The sequence below is a fragment of the Triticum dicoccoides genome, chromosome 7B, assembly GCF_002162155.2.
Source record: "Triticum dicoccoides isolate Atlit2015 ecotype Zavitan chromosome 7B, WEW_v2.0, whole genome shotgun sequence".
Lineage (NCBI taxonomy): Eukaryota > Viridiplantae > Streptophyta > Magnoliopsida > Poales > Poaceae > Triticum > Triticum dicoccoides.
The window spans coordinates 80,149,174-80,161,638 of record NC_041393.1 but is presented as its reverse complement, the minus strand read 5'-3'; the positions used below and the strand labels follow the sequence as shown (position 1 = coordinate 80,161,638).

Below are 12,465 nucleotides of genomic sequence, written 5' to 3'. Positions count from 1 at the left end.
CTTAACCAAGTCGTGCTCCATAAAGATGATTGTATCATCAGTGTACTGCAGAATGGACACACCACCATCGACAAGATGAGGCACCAAGCCACCTACTTGCCCTTCCTCCTTTGCCCTTCCTATCAAGATTGCCAACATATCAACAACAATGTTGAAGAGGATAGGAGACATTGGATCACCTTGCCTCAGGCCCTTGTGTGTCTGGAAATAATGACCTATATCGTCATTCAATTTAATTCCAACACTCCCTTTTTGCGTGAAAGATTCAACTTGGTGCCTCCAAGCTTCGTCAAAACCCTTCATACGTAAGGCTTGTTGTAGAAAGGGCCATTTGACTTTATCGTACGCCTTCTCGAATCCACCTTAAAAACCACTCCATCCAGTTTTTTCGTGTGAATTTCATGGAGCGTTTCATGCAGGACCACCACCCCTTCAAAAATGTTCCTATCCGGCATGAAAGCAGATTGAGTAGGCTGCACCACAGTATGCGCAATCTGTGTGAGCCTATTCGTCCCGACCTTGGTAAAAATTTTGAAACTCACATTAAGAAGACAGATTGGCCGAAATTGCTCAATCCGCACTGTCCCTGTCTTCTTGGGAAGAAGTGTTATCGTTCCAAAATTCAGCTTAAAAAGGTGAAGCTGGCCAGCGAAAAGATCATTGAACAAAGGCAATAGATCTCCTTTAATAATGTGCCAACATTTCTTGTAAAACTCAGCCGGGAAACCATCCGGGCCAGGAGCCTTATTATTCTTCATCTGGGAAATGGCCTCAAATACCTCTTTCTCAGAGAAAGGAGAAATTAAAATATCATTCTCAACAACTGTCAGTTGAGGCACATCCTCAATCCTAGACTCATCCAGCGACACATAGTTCTCCTCTAGAGGTCCAAACAACTGCTTGTAATACTCAGTGATATACAACTTTAAGTTTTTCTGACCCAGAATCGTTCCCTCATCTTGTTCAAGTTGAAAGATTCTCTTCTTTCTATGCTTGCCATTAGCAATCATGTGAAAAAATTGTGTGTTCGCGTCCCCCTGGACGACCCGTTGGACCTTGGCCCGAAGCGCCCACTTTAATTCTTCCTCACGAAGTAGCTCTTTCAGCCTCATTTCCGCATCGAGCTTCGCCTGAAGCTCTAAGGCTGACAGGATCATGTTCTCAGCTTTTACATCAAGGGACTGAATAAGCGAAAGGAGCTATTCCTTCTCATTCTTATAAACCCCACTAAGATGTTTAGCCCACCCTCGTAGGAAGCTTCTCAAGTGCCTAATTTTATTCTGCCAGCGCTCAAGTGCAGTTCTACCTCCTGCATCCTTAGCCCATTCTCTAGCAACAATATCTAAGAACCCTTGTCTATCAAACCATGCAAGCTCGAACGAGAAGACATTCTTATTTCCCACATGGGTGGCCTCCCCAGAGTCAATGAATAAAGGTGTATGGTCCGAAATGCCCCGTGTAAGTGCCTGCACCGTTACACATGGGAATTTCTGTTCCCATTCGACGCTAGCCAGAACCGATCCAGCTTCTCAAACGTCGGATTAGGCAGGGCATTAGCCCAAGTGAACTTCCTGCCCGAAAGCTCTATCTCGCGCAGATCTAGAATTTCAATGATGGTGTTAAACATGAACGACCATCTACGGTCGAAGTTATCATTATTCTTCTCATCACGCTTTCTGATAATATTAAAATCACCCCCTACTAGGATAGGCAGTTGCTCAGAACCACAAATCCTAACCAAATCAGCCAAAAAATCTAGTTTAAGCTCGGGCTGTGTGGCTCCATAAACCGCCACCAAAGCCCAGTTAAACCCATCGATCTTCGACCTCACCCTAAACTTAACTTCGAAATCCCCCCATGACCACGCTTCGGACTTCTAACGAGTCACATCTAACTCTGAGTAAAATCCCACCCGGTCTTCCTCGCGGCGGTAGACAATGCCAATCAAACTCAATACCTCCCGACAGCGTACTGAGAAATTGAGGCGAAAAGTCGGCTCTACCAGTTTCCTATAAAGCGATAAAGTCCAACTTATGCTCAATAGAAGCCTCAGCAAAAAACCTTCTTTTAGCCAAGTCTTTCAGACCTCTGCTATTCCAAAAGATTCCTTTCATAAATCGTCATGGAATTTTTTAGCTGTTCTAATCCGCGCGGTCCTACGCACTGCGGAAACCGGGTAAATCTTCCGCTTTCATTTGCGTTTAGGAATATTGAAACTCTCCAACTGGTCCTCACAACCAGTCTCAGAGGCGCGCACTTCTACAAAGTCCACTCGCTCATCTTCCTCCTTAGGCTCAGGAGACGAATGAGTGAGATCCGCACACAGATTATTGAGTACCCTAACCCCCAAAGCTTCAATCTCGGAGTTATTCATGGGTTTAACCGCAGCTAAGTTACATATCATCTCAAGCGCCCGCTCAGCCTCTAAATCCAATAAATCATTAACCGAATTTAAAATTTCACTATCATTGCTACCTAGTGAAATTCCTAGCTTATTTGCATTATTAATAATCTCATCATTGGAAAAATGCAAAATAGAATTAGAAGTATTAACAGACATACCCGTAGTGACCTCCACGTCACGAAGCTTGGCCGCCCTCATAGCGCACCACTGCTGAATGTCGTCCACTTCCGGATGGTCCTGGAGACGACTGCTCAACCGTCGCCCCTCAGAAACCGGATCCGGGATACCACTGAAAGAAATCACCTCCTCCCGAGAAGCTCTACTGGGGTGCACCATGCCGGGGGACGGAGAAGCCATGGCCTCCTGCCCGAGCTCCCCCACTACCCGGGCCAAAGGGCGAACTGTCGGCACTGGCGCTGCCGGCAAACAAGGCCCTCGTGGCGCCACAGGAGAAGAGGCCCCCGAGGCCACCGAGGCCACCTGCCCCGAGCCCCGTCCGGACCGTGACTCTAGCGCCAGCATCGCCGACCCGGAAGAAGGAAGTAAAGGTGTCTGGTCGAGCAACCTCGACCTCCCAACCGAAGGCTCAAGCTGCACCATAGGAAGCTCACCCACCACCGGCCCTAATGAGGGAAGCGCGGCCACCTGCCCCACGCCCCCACCATCAGCAGGCACCATCGGCTGCACCTGCACAGTCGCGGCCGCAGAGGAGTAGTCCAAAGTCCCCATCTTCAGACTCTCTCCTGCGCGAACGACCTCCTCCGCCTCAGCCCTGACCGGGATCGGCGACTCCCCCAAAAGAGGAAACACTGGCTCCTCAAACTCCAGTGCCGGAAGCGAGCGCTCAAACACCTCATCCGACTCCACCCGATCACTCCACAGTCTCGGGGGTGCAGATGCCGGCTCAAAAGAACCGAACCTGAGAGAAGTCGTCGGCACCATAGAAGGAGTAACCGTCCCATCCGCAGACATGTGGGCATCAGCACCCTGCGTCGTGGACAACTCACGTCCACTATCAGCAGCTGGTGCCTCCTTAAGTGCCGAACTATCATCATCCTCGTGCATATCAGAATCAGACCCGTTGGCCACTCCGGCAAAGATACTCTCATCCTCGAACTCAATAACAAGGTCATATATGTGACCTCGATATGCCCACTTAACCACCTCCGGCACAAACTCGATGTTTAGCACACTGACCAGTACGCGGGCAATCCCGTGGGCTGTAGTAAAGTCCATATCCACACGCTCCGGTCTGCCAATCATGATACCCAAACTGGCCACGACCCGGGCATCCTGTATCGGCCTAGATGGAGCCCCAGAGAATCGCAATCAAACCTGAGTCAGAGGCTTGCCCGTAGGCTCAACCCTCTTCCACTCCTGAAACTCAAGCACACCATCAGTACCTGGCACCTTGCACATCCCGAAACTCAGAAGCCTCTGAAGGTCCTCAACTGACGGAAACTCAATCCGAAACAGCTTGTCCTCCACAATCGCAAGCTCCCACCGGAACTCCTCAGGGGCTAACTCTTTAAGCCTCTGAATAATCTGCGACTCCGAAACCTCTCCTCTAGCAATCTTAACTAACCCAGTTGTCAAACTCAACGTCTCGTCAGGAACCTCCATCTCCGTTGGAGATTCAAAGAACGTAAGCTCGGCACAGTACACCCCATACATCATCAGCGATGGTGCCTACTCTCTCAGAAGCGGACAACCCCCCGCATCGTGTGCTGGTTTGCCACAAGTGCCACACAACTCGGCCACACACTCCGCAATAAAATGTCCCTTCCACCACAACGATAACATAGCATATTCTCCTTCTTGCGCGCATATTTTGAAGCTCTATGAGACTCAGCCCTGGACGGATCCTCCAGAGATATAGTCCCCCCGGAACCATTCCCGGGTAACTCTACATTGGCAAGCGCCGAGACCACCTCCAAAGCCTGGCCTGTCAAAACCTGCTGCTCAGCATCCCCATCAACCACCATCGGATCAGTCACAGTCGGAGTAGGCGGTCGTGGGCGATACCGGCCCCCTCGACCCCCACGCCCACCACAGTGACCACGGAAACCACCCCGCGGTCGAAGACCCGGGCTAGCCGCCCCCTCAAACAAATCCTCATGATGGCCCCATGAACGGGTGCTCCGCCGAGCCATCGCTCTGCCAAGCATGGCCTCGACCGCCGCCAGTCGACGAGGATCCACGGTGCTTACCAACTCCATACGCGTTGACCCCATCATCACCCCACTGACCCTGAGGTGCAGCCGTGACTTGAGTCGGTGGACGTGCCAGATGCTGCACTGTTCCGGCTCGATTTTGCGGAGGCATAGCGACAAGGTGAGGTGGTGGAGCTGGCCTCGGCTGGCCAGCCAACAGCCCCTGAGCGGGTGGCCGCGGTGCAACACCTCCCCGGCCCGCATTGTTCCCTGCTGCAGATGGCGCCGGAGGCCGCTGACCCACCGGAACCGGCGCCGGCGGCCGCAATCCCGTCGGAGTAGGCGCCGCCGATCTAGGCCCGGGCAACACGCCGCCCCGGCCCGCTGCTACCCCCACCGAAGCCACGCCCCTGCCAGCATGCAGCGGGACCGCACCCCCGCGGCCAGCCCCCGTTGGCGGCAACGAAGCTCCACGGCCGCTGCCCAAGGCCGCGGGGTTCAGCCCAGAGCTGGCAACAGGCAACCCAGCGCCACGGCCACCGCCGCTGCCCTGCTGCGGCGCAGTCCCAAGGCGGCCGGCGGCCTGATTCGCCACCGTTCTCTTCCCCGGCGGCAAAGGTCCTTCGCGACCCACCATCGAGCGAAGCGGAGGAATACGTTTCGCCCGTTTTGTCCCAGCCGATCGAAAGCTTCGACTCAGACTATGAGGAACCCTAACATACGGTACGTGAGACGACGACGATCGAGCTAGCGGCGCCTCCTCGCCCTCGATAGCGGCGCCTCCTCGAGCTAGCTGCCATATCCAACTACTGTGCTATTTATATTTTTTAGATGCGATGGATATGGCAGCTATCTGTGGTTCAGATATTACAACTTTTGGTACTGGTGGCGTTGATTCATGCCTGCCAATTGTAGCAATGAACTCCACTGCCACTTTGAGTGTATTAATAGATGAGAGGTTCATCAGGCTTTTTGATGACCATGTTGGCTCCCCTCCAGCCAAATCAGATATTCCACGGAACATAATGACAAGTACGCCAGGAGACGCTATTGTCTGTTGAACCGAAATATTGTAGTGTTATCTTAAATTTTGTGATTGAACCGAAATGATGCGGCGCAAGTGTTGGCAGATGTCTAAGCAAAACCTGTGTGAGATAAGATATAGAACCCACCATCACCACAGCTGCGCTCTCCTCATTTAACGTTGAGACCCCAATTTTTTCTGAAAAGGAACTACCAGTATTCGGCATTGCCAAAAAATATGTTGGCTGGCGCTCATTTTAGCCCATGAATCACTTGTGGGGTTTTTGTAAGTCGAAAGTGTCATTACATCTTTCAAGGTTGACCTGCAGAAATTTCACAATTGGTACAAGTTTTCAGAATAAGCATGTACTTGCTATACTGCTTAAATACAGACTATCTCTCACCTTAAGTCCTGCTATTTTGAATCATGCCAAATTTACAGGTAACCAGAAAACTTCTTCCATAGGTTTACCAACCGAGTATAGCTCATCATTTTTGTATTTCAGAGACCCTAGCATGCTCCCACCTCTATTCAGGACACTAAATTGGCTAAATGTTAGTTCTGTAAATGATTATTTCTATGATTTGGACTTCTGAAAAGAAAGTTAAATCAGAATAGTAGAGTACTTGTGAAGTTGTGAGGTCGAAGTGTGAGATTGTTGGAAAATATCTTTTAGATTGTAATGACACTGACACATGGTGTTTCTTATAAAAATATTCTGTATCGAGTCTAGAACGTGTTTATATTTTACTAGTGTGATTCCCTTGTTTAGTGTACGCCACAGTTTAAACATGCACATTTCATATAAGTAAATCGTGCGGGTGGGTGGGATAATTTTTGCAGCCTCATCGTCGTCTCCTCCCACCAGCCGGCATGTTGCGTCCGGCCCCTCGACTGTGGCCGTGCACTCTGACCTGCCAGGCGTCCTCACCCGCATGTCTTCCTTGGCACCTTCACCTCCCTTCACAAGCTCTGCCCGCAAGACATCTCCATGCCCAGCTGCAGTGCAAGCTCTCGTGGCGGCGCAGTTGCCAAAGTACATCAGTTAACCAATAGAGAACTAGGTGAACTGTCTTGACTAAGCTTAAAAGAGAAGGCACCCCTTTAACTTCGTTGGTTACATGTAAAAAACGTCTCATAAATCGACCAGTGATAAATAATTTCACCAACCACACCTTACATGAATTACAACTTATGTCCTCCCTCCGATACATATTAATGGAAGCACACTTAGTATAACTTTATACTAAGTGTGCGTCAATTAATTTGGATCGGAAGGAGTACATTATATATACACACGCATCCAGCAGGCTGAGCGGTTCTCTCTTTCATGCTTCATGAGTCATTGAGTTTCACCAGATACCTAATTTTCTCCTATACTCTTTAGTAGCAAACATGCAAGAAATGAAAAATAGAAAAGGAGAGGCTAGTTTAGCTTGAGAATAGGAGACAGCAGGAATGAAGCACTCTGGATCAAACCATGAAAACTTGCTCGAAGAAGTGCTGCATCAACGGCACACCATAAGAAATGTAGATAAACAAATGTAGATAAACAAGGGGAATACGTGGAGATATGTGCACTATAACTAGGAGATACGTAGCAAAATCGCCATCTTGGTTGACACAATCAAGCCTTGCCGGGCTCGGATTCGCTGCCTTTGTCTGGCCAGGTCCCAGCTACAGTAGCCTGACTTAGCCACTGCAAAGCGTTCGATCGGAAAAGAGTGGCCAGATCAATACTTCATCGGCACAGCAGTTCTACCTTTGCTTCTGTAGATGATGCACTGTAGCGGCATACTGTAGCATCAATCTGGAGCGTTGGTTGGGAATCTGACAGCTCGCGGGTGGGCTAAGGTAGCGGCGCTGTAGCGTGGCTGACTTGGCCACGGCAAGTCAGCAAATCCGTAGCGAGCCTTGCCACATTTGTTCGGAACAAGACGTTGCGCTGGGCTGCATCGCCTTCTTTTCTCGGTGGCAAGCAGACTGCCTTACCAAAAAAGGCATTCGCCCCGCTTTATAAATAAAGCAAACCACCAAAGCACAACGTCCAACAATAGTCACAACACACACGCACACACTCACACACGCCACACACAAAGTAGCACAACATAAGGTTCAAAGGTTCCGCTGATGGCACAGCTCAACAAGCCCAAAGAAAGAATTAAAAAGCACAGGCGGCGACGATCTGAAGTGAGGACACTGATCCGGCTCCGGTGGTGGTGGAGGGAGTGGCGGCGCCAAGCGAAGAGCCATCGCACAGAGATGGGGAATGATGGTGTTGATGGCGTCTCGATCTCACGGGCGGCTAAGCGGCTACCGAAGCTGCAAATAACCATACATTTTGAACACTGCGTCAATAGCACGTCGAAGAGGTACCTGCTAAATGACAAGCTTATTCCAAATCGTCCACAGTGTCCATGCAAGCACCCAAACCATCAGCCACCTAGTGTGGCGAATAGATGGTGGAAAAGCCTGGAGTTCGAAGAAAGGTCGGGGGAATTGGTGTGGCACCAAGTGTCGCCGACCACTTCGTGGAAACAACTCCAAAGGAATTGTGCGGACACGCAAGAGAAGAAGATGTGGTCTGACTCTTCCTCCGTCGCACAAAGCGGACATATGCCATCCCCAGGGCCATTTCGTTTGAGCACCTCGACACCGGAGGGGATGCGGCATCGTATCCATTGCTAGAGGAATATTTGAATCTTCAGAGCGGCTCGGGTCCTGGAGTCTGCGCGATGGCCTGGTAGAGGGATTTCGTGGAAAAGCTAGCCGATGGCTCCAGACGCCATGAGAGTCGGTCAATCGACTATTCCACATCTGCCTCATGTAAGGCGATGAAATCTAGGACGTCCTGCCATGCGATCGCGTCCATAGGCCCAAATGGCCGCCAGAATGCGAGGCGTCCTACGTCAATAAGAGCCACCTCAACCGAGATACTAGGCTCGACCGCGATGGCATACCTCGGTCCAATGAACCATATGCTGCTTATCACCCTCGCCTGCCCAGAAGAACCGCACCTGGACCATGGCAATCTCATGATGAAGCGTCTCAGGCAGGCTATAGAAGCTAATCATGAAGAGGAGTATGCTCGACAGGGAAGAGTTAATCAGGACGGTCTGGGCAGCCTTAGACAGCCATCTACCCTGCCACGACTCAATATGATGTTGAAGCTTGTTGACCTTCGGTCGCAACTCCGTTACCGTGAGGCGGGTGTCGCTAATGGGGATCTCCAAGTAGGCAGTGGGGAAGGTGTCCACCTGATAATTGAGGCGGTCAGCTGTGCTCTGGGCCTCGGAAGGGGAGTAGCCCAAAACCACCACGCGCGCCTGAGGTCCATTACCGCGCACTCAAACTTGCTGGGAGCGCTCCCCACACTTGCTGGGAGCATGATGTTCTACAATCTGCCCGTGCGACACCAAGTTGCCTGGAACATGCTCGTTGCGGAGAGTGTCCTGACTCCGTCATGCTCGTGTCCATGCTTCTGGCATGCGCTGACGCCCAGGCCGTTAGGCGCTTGGGGCCTGCTGCGAGGTGCACGCCTTTTTTGATTAGTGGTGGCTTTGAGGAGCTCGTGAATGTCTCACCTGCGATCTTTGACGTGTACCGGAAACTCTCCCGTCCCCCGTGCCGCTCCCGCGAGCGGCCCGGCCGGAACCCTAGATCAACGCCGCCGCTCCCCTTTCTCGCCTTCCTTCACCCTCGCCGCCGCCAGGGGACGCCGCCGGGCAAAGCCCGCGCGTGCGTCGGCGGCGGCAGGGCTCCCTTCCCCTCTCGCGAGGCTCCTGGGCGGTGCGGGACGGCCGACCCTCGCGGCGGCGCTCGGCTCGGCGGCAGGTCGGGCCGCCGGCGGATCTGGGCGGGGCTCCCCTGCTTGGTGGCGCTGGCGGCGGTGTGGTCTGCGAGGGACGGCGAGCACGCGAGCTCCTCCTCATCCCGATCTGATGGCGCCGCGGTGGCGCCGGTGCTCGGGTGTGCGGCGGGGTCTGCGAGGGTGGTCGGTGCGCGTCTTCCTTCCCTTGAGGGTGGTCGGTGCGCGTCTTCCTTCCCTTCCAATGCTCAGGCGGTTGGCTTCGGCAAGTGGTGGCGGGCTCTGGGCTCTCGGCGGCGCTCCGGCGTGTGCAGGCGGCGGCGGTCACTGTGCGCGGTCGGCGGCTCCGTCTCTGACGCGGATGGAGCGAGGGATGGCGGCGGCTCGGCGTGGCCGTCGATCTGGATGCGGTGGTGCCGGCGGCTCGCTGATTGGTCGGTACTCCAGGGTCTGCCTGGTGGTGCTGGTGGTGACGGCGGCCCGGGCTGAGAGTTGGATCCCTTCGCACTGATCTGGGTGAAAAATTGCTTTCGGGTCCTGCTAAGGCCGGCGGTGGCGGTGCTATCTGCGTCTTCCCTTCTTGAAGGCATCGCCGTGGAGAAGTTCAAGGCCACTCTCTGCTACCTCCGGGGGAAACCCCAGATCGGATGATCGGATGACGGCGGCGCTCTGGTGTCGTTCCTCCCTTGGGGGCGTCATTCTTGGAGGTACACACGTGATCGAGGGACCAGAGGACGGATTATTTGGTGGAGCGGTGCTTCATCCTACACACTGATGGTGACGGATCTTGACGGCGTGGCGCAGTGCAGATTCGGAGTTCGCTGTGGGAGGATGAACTCACGCGGGAGGACGACGCTGTCGGGCGTCGTGGTGGCGTCGATGGCAGAGAGGCCTGGCACGGTTCATGCAACATTACAACTCTGAAGATGGATTGGTGGCAGGTGGCTGCAGCGGTCTCATACCCGGCAGGCGTCCTGGTTGAGGAGTGCGCCGGACTAGTAGGTGCCCCATACCCGGCAGGCGTCTTGGTTGGGACCTCAGGTCTTAAATGTTTAGGTTTGGCTGCGATGTCTGTTTGGTATTAGGCCCAGACTATCTACGTCCCTTCATCAATTGGATAGGTGTAGCGACAGTTGTTGCTTAGACGATGGCTTTAGTCTTGCTGTTGTATGACTTTGTAAGGTCTTGTGAGAATAATTAATAAAATGAACGTATACATCGCCCAGATGCAGAGGCCGGGGGTCATCCTCCTTTTCTAAAAAAAAAACTGGCAGTGCAGGGCGGTGTTTGATCGGATGCCACTATGACATCGTGGAGTGGCACCGTTGTTCAATACCCACATTGAGAAGCTTGCGGCTGCGTACAGGTCAGTCACACATCTCCTGGTACAGCCATTCAGGTAATGAAGAACCACCGTCCGTCACTATTTCAAGGATGGGCAATAATCATGAGAGATATTCAACGATTTCACCGTTTCAAGGACGGAAAATGTTGATGGGACGACTACTAGTAGTGAAGAGTTGAAAGCAGTCTTAATATGGATTTTGAGATGATACACCTCGCCTTCCCACAGGCAATACATATACAACTAAGGCTATATAAGACTGGACTATCTCACTATGAGGTGGACATAACGAATTGAAACATATATTAAGGTACTTGCGGAGTTTTATCTGCTGCACACATCGTGTGTCCATACTAGAAATGGATCTTCTGATGATCAGACTTTTACATCTTCTAATGAAGTTTGAATGGGCTTGTACCACACCTTGTTGCAGGTCTAGCAGTTGCTTTTTTTCATGACACTTCATGGCTAAGATTGTGAAGTATTCCTTCTGTTCGGGTTTATTGCTCCTGTTAGAGTTTAATTACTAATTTTTTCAAACACTTAGCACCTCATCTAAGCACTTGTGCACTGGAAAAGGCTTGATGGCCACTTCTCTTGGAGCAAGGGACATAGTAATTTCTCACATTAATCCATCCATCCCACTCCCAGTTTGGCTAATTGGCTTCACGCATTCTGAGTTTTACCATTCTGAGTTATCTAAATTGTCAATTCATCCTTAATTTATTAGTTTCTTTGCGGGGTTGTATGGGTTATATCTATCCCTTAATTTCATAGATTGTTGACGCTATCAGTTATCACTACGAGAGGGGTTATTGTCGAGTTAAATTGTGTTCCTATCTATATTCTTCTACTAACACCAATATATTCAAGGCCTTGCTGCTACAAATAATAATTAAAAGTTTAGTGATCATGCTTGAAACATTCATGTCTTATATATAGTTTTGCTTCGCGATGCAATCTTTTTAACTCGGCATACCTATGTCAGAGATCCTGGCTCCGCCACCGGCAACAGTGGGTATGGTCTTTTGACCGGCCATTGACCTAGCCGTCCACCCGAATGTATAGGGTGAGTTTGAGGCCCCCGGCTTTAGATTTTACGGTACCCTCGTACTCATGAAAGATGGACAACAATACCAATAAAATATGACCATTAATTTAAGGGTTTATTTTTTTTGAAACGCGGGTATCGGTGTCAAAACCGGAGGATCTCGGGTAGGGGGTCCTGAACTGTGCGTCTAAGGCTAATGGTAACAGGAGGCGGGGGACACAATGTTTACCCAGGTTCGGGCCCTCTCTATGGAGGTAATACCCTACTTCCTGCTTGATTGATCTTGATGATATGAGTATTACAAGAGTTGATCTACCACGAGATCGTAGAGGCTAAAGCCTAGAAGCTAGCCTATGATTCTCATTGTTGTTTTCCTACGGACTAAGCCATCTGGTTTATATAGACACCGGAGGGGGCTAGGGTTACACAGAGTCAGTTACAGAGAAGGAAATCTACATATCCAAATTGCCAAGCTTGCCTTCCACGCAAAGGAGAGTCCCACCCGGACACAGGACAAAGTCTTCAATCGTGTATCTTCATAGTCCAACAGTCTGGCATAAGCATATAGTCCGGCTATCCGAGGACCCCCTAATCCAGGACTCCCTCAGTAGCCCCTGAACCAGACTTCAATGACGATGAGTCTGGCGCGCATATTGTCTTCGGCATTGCAAGATGGGTTC

The 12,465-nt window shown here is 51.3% G+C and overlaps 1 pseudogene; it reads right to left on the bottom strand.

Moving 5' to 3' along the window:
- Positions 1-5,371: 5,371 nt before the first annotated feature.
- Positions 5,372-6,623, bottom strand: LOC119338653 (annotated as a pseudogene).
- Positions 6,624-12,465: the final 5,842 nt, after the last annotated feature.